We start from the raw sequence: 5,999 nt of genomic DNA, 5'->3' as shown, positions 1-5,999 counted from the left end.
ACATTTCCTATATATGCTATTATTATACTTCTTTTCTTGTCAACTGTTTGCTTTTCTTCAATTTTATAATTGTCTTTTCTCCTGTGTTATCTGCTCTTCTTTAAGTTGTTGCAAATTACCAAGAAGAGCATCAAATCTCAAATCCCCATTTTTTTTTTCCTGGGAAATCTCCCTCCTTGGGCCCTCAGCCCTCTCTCCAAAACAGACTGGGCCTCAGCTGTCATCCAGGGTCTTCCCTCCTGCCCTTGGGTTGTATCCTCTGCTTCCTAGACTCAGTGTCTTCCTATTTTTGAGTTGAGACGGGTCATCTTAATGGCTTGCATTGGACTGACTACAGGTGCTAGATGTTTTCACTCCCACCTTTGGAATATTTCTGCAGTCAGGTAGGATGCAGACTCTAGTTGCTAAGGGTGGGGCCGGTCACTGGAGATAACAGACGGATGAGATCTACCAGGTCTCTGTTGGCAGCAGCCCACAGCCTGGTCTTGGAACAATTCCTTGCTTGCCCTCCTGCCTGCCCTACATGCCGAATCTCCCCTTTGTGTTCAGAAATGTTCTTTGCTGATCGTGCTAGTGCCTTTTCGGTCTTTATATGTTCTGGCCTTGTCCTTGCTGTTTTTCACCGGAAATACTTTCTGGCTTTAAGTCTGACTTCTGCTGATTTTGCCTCAACAATTATGTGCTAATTTAAAAACTTTTTGAGTTCTGGAGGTACTTCACTGTATGAACAGTGTAGAAATGGAGTAAGGAAAAAAACAGATCCTCAGAAATAAGTCTCCTTTTAAACAGGGAATCAGGGGCTTCCCTGGTGGTGCAGTGGTTAAGAATCTGCCTGTCAATGCAGGGCACACGGGTTTGAGCCCTGGTCTGGGAAGATCCCACATGCCGTGGAGCAACTAAGCCCGTGTGCCACAACTACTGAAGCTCGCGTGCCTAGAGCCTGTGCTCTGCAACAAGAGAGGCCACCACAATGAGAAGCCCGTGCACTGCAATGAAGAGTAGCCCCTGCTCGCCGCAATGAGAGAAAGCCCGTGCACAGCAACAAAGACCCAATGCAGCCAAAAATAAATAAATTTATTTTAAAAAAAACAAAACAGGGAATCAACTTGATGTAAAGAGAAGCGGTAAAGCATTTCACTTGGACCAAAAAAATACTTCTGTTTATTCAGGTACTATGTTGTAAATCATTTCTCTTTGCACTAGGAATGGAGAAAACTTAAGAAGATGGAGCTAAGTACAGTACACTTAGCTGTTAACCATCAGATTGCAACGTTCAAGACAACCTGTTTGCTCGTAAGTGGTTGGTGTCATGTTTTTCCTGCCAATCGTTATAAAAATACAAAAATGCTTTCAAATTGTTTTATTGCCCACCAAACTGTAAATGTTTGTTGAAGAATCTTGATCAGATAATTATGAGAAGTTAGGAAACACGCAGGAGGTCATTATAGTTCATAAATTTTACTTCTCAGTTTACATCTGAATAATGTAATAATATAATATGCTTAAGGCCACACAGTTAGTGGGGACTGAGTTGAACCTGGAATCCAGGTCTACCAATTCAGGAGAGGCTATGTGGTGAAGTAAAAATAACCCTCAGTTTCCATTAATAATCATCTTTGGAATCCAGGTATTTGAAGAAGCAGTCTTTTGGTCAAGAGATATTTGAGCCACCTAGCACCACTCCTGACATGCAGACATGCTTAGTCCCCCCCACCTCCTTGCTTTTATTCCTTCAAGAGTTTCCTGTTCTAAAGTAGGGCTAGCAAATCTAAATAGGTCAGAAAGACCTCTCAACTGTTGACATATACAAACATTACAGTAAAAATTAAGACGGAAGATAACTATGCCTTGATTTCGACTCTAATCACAAGTAGTATACTCCTTCTTTTAAAAAAAAAAAAAAAATCCCCAGCATCATATTTCCAGCTGCTGTGGCCCAAGAATACATCTTTACTCAAAAGATGCAAAATCCAGGGCTTCCCTGGTGGCGCAGTGGTGGAGAGTCCGCCTGCCGATGCAGGGGACACGGGTTTGTGCCCCGGTCCGGGAAGATCCCACATGCCGCGGAGCGGCTCGGCCCGTGAGCCATCGCCGCTGAGCCTGCACGTCCAGAGCCTGTGCTCCGCAACGGGAGAGGCCACAACAGTGAGAGGCCCGCGTACTGCCAAAAAAAAAAAAAAAAAAAGATGCAAAATCCAGGAAACATGCAAATATCTGGAAGAAAAAAAAGCACACTGCAATTACTAGTTCATAAAAATTTGGAGAAAAAACCCTTTAAGCTCACTAAGTTTGATACCTTTGTGACTATGTGCAGAGCAAGTGTGGGGCAGGAGAGTTCCTCACCTGAAGCCACTGTCCTCTTTAAGGCCACCTCTTAGTCCTCAAGACCAAACAATGCCAACAGAGGCTTGACACCACATGTGTGTCCCTGCTAGCTACTTGACCTGCTCTGGCTAAAAGACAGAATCCTTGGATGAGCTTCCCCAGTGTGGACAGGCCCAAAGCGTGCCCTCTATTCCAGGGAGCACCAGCTCCTTTAATAGGCTCTTGCATCGAGGGTACTCCGTCTCTGAGGAGCGGGAGAGATACAGTCCAGAAAACAGAATGCACTAAGGGAGAAAATAATCCAGAAAGAAAAGCCAGTTAGGTGAATGGTTTTCAGTGAAGTAACCTCAAGTGGGACTTGGAAGAGGGACCAGGAGCCTCAGCCCGAGAACTGAACACTAGTTGAGGGTGGCTGAAGGTGCACCAGAACCAGAACTGGAACGTGCCTTCCTAAGAGATGGTGGCAACGCGGCCCCAGGAGTGCTACCAGTCTCAATTGAGCTGTTCTGTTGAGCCCTTTCTGCAGATGAGGTGCAGGGAGACACGGAGGGGCTCTGGAGTGGGCAGTGTGTGCTGAGGCTCCGAGTGGGTGAGGAGGTTGTCAAAGGTCACAACCTGGGGTTTGAAGTGAAGGACCTTTCCCTCGTTTCTGCTCACAGCTGCAGAGATCTGGATCCTGGGCCTCTGGGCTCCACGCCTCCACCTCTCTTTCCACCTAAAAGATAAACGCGGGTTTGGGGCCTGAAAATCCTCACAAAGGAAAACACTGGACTCGGCTGAGAACCCGAGAAGAGAACTGAGGGCGCTTGCTCGATGCTCCACACTTCCAGCCCATCGCCGCTGGGCGCATCAGTCCCCGCTTCCCACAGATTACTGGGTCCTGGCTGGGCCGCCGGGCCTCACCGAGCGCGCCCAGGAAGCCATAGGTCTCCCGCGTCACGTCCCGGTTCAGGGCCCTCTGCGCGGGCCGCAGACACACCCACTCCTCCGGGGAGAAGTACACGGCCACATCCGACGAACCTCACGGCGCCTGGGCTGCTTTCCCTCGTCCGCCCGGTCCCGGCCTCCCCGGGCACATCCGCCACCGGGAACCGGACGGGGGGCGGCGCCGTGGGAAACCCTTCTGTGCTAAGCAGAGAGGCTTCCGGAAAATGTGGAAACGCAATTTATCTGTTTCCGCCCTTCCTTGGAAAACGTCCTGAAGGCCCTCAGTCCTGCCCTTAACTAAGATGGTGCCCCTCCGGCCTCAACATCCCTCGCCTTTCTTATCTGCCCTTCCATGCCAAGGGGCAAACCGGAAGGGAGGTTGGACTCCACGGCGTAACCGTGGAGAGATAGCGTGCGTTGATTGGACAGCGCCGGTCGCTGGGGGAAGAAGGAAGGCTCTGATTGGTCTTTACGGAGCGGTCTGTTTGAAAGGCCGAGAGTGAAGTAGCTGCATATCCGAAGGTGGCCGGCGGTGCAGGATTTCTCTTGATCTGGCTTTTCTGGGTCTGGCATCTAAGAGAGAGGTTCTAACGGAGTAAAGGTACTCATTTCTGCTACTCACATGAGACCTTTTATGGGCAGGTCCGGGGCTTGGAGGTGAGTAAAAGCCCAAGGGCAAGACTGAGGCGGGTTCTGGAGGTAAGGGAGTGAGCTCTGGTACTCGGGCAGGGCTAGCCCCGTGGGCTGTGGAAATGGGTTCCTACCCAGTATTTGATCTGGCCCGTGCTCCAAGGTCACAGATGTCTCCCCTTTTACAGACGCTGAAACTGAGTGACGGGGCAGGTGACTGCTCACGGGGTAGCAGAGCCGGATTCAGAGTCATCTTCTGGCTCCCGTTTCGGTTGAACTTAGTTAGGTTCAGCTAAGTGCTTAGGGTAGCGCCTTGCACAAAGTACTCAATAAATAGGAGCTTATAGTTGTTATTGTAATTATAACACTATCTGGACCCTGCCTCAATCAGAAAACCTGTGTTCAAATTACAGCTCATAAATGAGTAATAACACTGAGGAATGAGTCAGATCATCTCTTAAGATTTTTTTCAATTCTGGATCAAGGTGGTGGAGTGGGAAGATCCTGAGCTCACCTCCTTCCAGACACACCAAAACTACAACTACATATAGAACAACTATCTCTGAGAACTGACCTGAAGACTAGCACAACAGTTTTTCTACAACTAAGGATATAAGGAAAAGGCCACATCGAGAAAGGTAGGAAGGGCAGAGTCCTGGTCTAGTGAGAACCTCCCCCACTCCCCTGGGGCAACCCACAAGCAGGAGGGATATCACAACCGCAAAGGTTCCCCCTGAGGAGCAAGGGATCCAAGTCCCACATCAGGCTCCTCAACCTGGGAGACCTGCACCGGGAAGCCAAGCCCCCAAAACATCTGGCTTTGAAAACCAGCAGGGCTTACATCTGGGAGAGCCCGAGGGCCGTGGGAAAGGGAAGACACTCAATTATTAAAGGACTCTCGCAGAAACTCACTTGCTCCAAGTCCTAGCACAGAGGCAGCAGCTTGAAAAGCGCCTGGGTCATACAAGAAGGAGATCATTGACTAACTTCAGGGCATGCACCGGAGGGGCAGGGGTCTGGTGGAATTTTCTCTGGGGATGGAAGCACTGGCAGACGTCATTTGTTTTTACTTTCTTTCCACGTAGCTGGCCTGGTGCTGGTGAGCACTATTTCTGTCACTCTCCATCAGCCTAGCTAACACCACGCACCCTGCCCCTGCTTTCCCCTGAGGACCCAGGGGACCAACCGCACCCACCAGCACACCTGCAACATTTGCTGCCCAACCGCAACAGGAGGGCACATGCAGCCCACACAGGGGATACCCCTGGAGCACCTGGCTCTGTTGATCAGGGGAGATTGCACTACTGAGCCCACAGGACACCTCCTACGTAAGTCCACTCTTTCAAGACTGGGAGATGAAGCTGATTTACGTAGAAATGAACACAGAGGGTTAGGCAAAATGAAGAAACTACAGAATATCTTCAGAAGGGAAGAACAAGACAAAACCTCAGAAAAAGAACTAAACAAAGTGGAGACAAGCAGTTTATCAGATAAAGAATTCAAAGTAACAGTCATAAAAATGCTCATCAAACTCAGGAGAAAAGTGGATGAATCCGGAGAGGTAATCTGTGAGGAAATCATCAAAGGGCTAGAAGATATGAAAAACAAAGATTTAGAACTTTTGAATTTATTAACTGAAATGAAAAATACACTAGTGGAAAGCAGCAGGAAATCAGAGAATGCAAAAAAACCAAAACAGACCAGTGATCCGGAAGACAAATGGAAGTTGCCCGATCAGAACAGCAAAAAGGGGGACTTCGCTGGTTAAGACTCTGCGCTCCCAATGTAGGGGGCCCAGGTTCAATCCCTGGTCAGGGAGCTAGATCCTGCATGCTGCAACTAAGACCCGGAGCAGCCAAATAAATAAATAAATAAATATTAAAAAAAAAAAAAAGAATCCCCAAAAAACAAGAATAGGGTCCCCACCGCAGGTCCCAGCAGCTCCAGTGCAGGGGAGAGTGACAGCAGCCAGGCAGCCCAGCTTCGAGAAGGCTCTTGGCAGTCTGGCTGGCACACCAGGGAAGTCCCTATTTACTCTTTTTTAGATCCTTTTCCCATATAGGCCATTACAGAGTATTGAGTAGAGTTCCCTGTGCTATAGAGTAGGTCCTTACTAG

General features: G+C 48.7%; 1 long non-coding RNA gene across 3 annotated transcripts; it reads left to right on the top strand.

Annotated features, from left to right (window-relative positions):
* The first annotated feature begins 3,750 nt into the window (after window positions 1-3,750).
* LOC308628885 lies at window positions 3,751-5,779 on the top strand. Of its 3 annotated transcripts, none has more exons than XR_014017593.1 (2): window positions 3,751-3,853; window positions 4,368-5,779. It is a non-coding gene; the product is annotated as an uncharacterized lncRNA (long non-coding RNA). The 3 variants fall into 3 exon arrangements; XR_014017594.1 differs by having other exon boundaries at window positions 3,751-3,909; XR_014017595.1 differs by having other exon boundaries at window positions 3,751-3,909; window positions 4,296-5,779.
* The last annotated feature ends 220 nt before the right edge of the window (window positions 5,780-5,999 follow it).

This window comes from Mesoplodon bidens (genome assembly GCF_964165515.1).
Source record: "Mesoplodon bidens genome assembly, chromosome: 15".
Taxonomy (NCBI): domain Eukaryota; kingdom Metazoa; phylum Chordata; class Mammalia; order Artiodactyla; family Ziphiidae; genus Mesoplodon; species Mesoplodon bidens.
The sequence above is the reverse complement of the archived record's forward strand: the minus strand, read 5'-3'. Positions and strand labels throughout refer to the sequence as shown.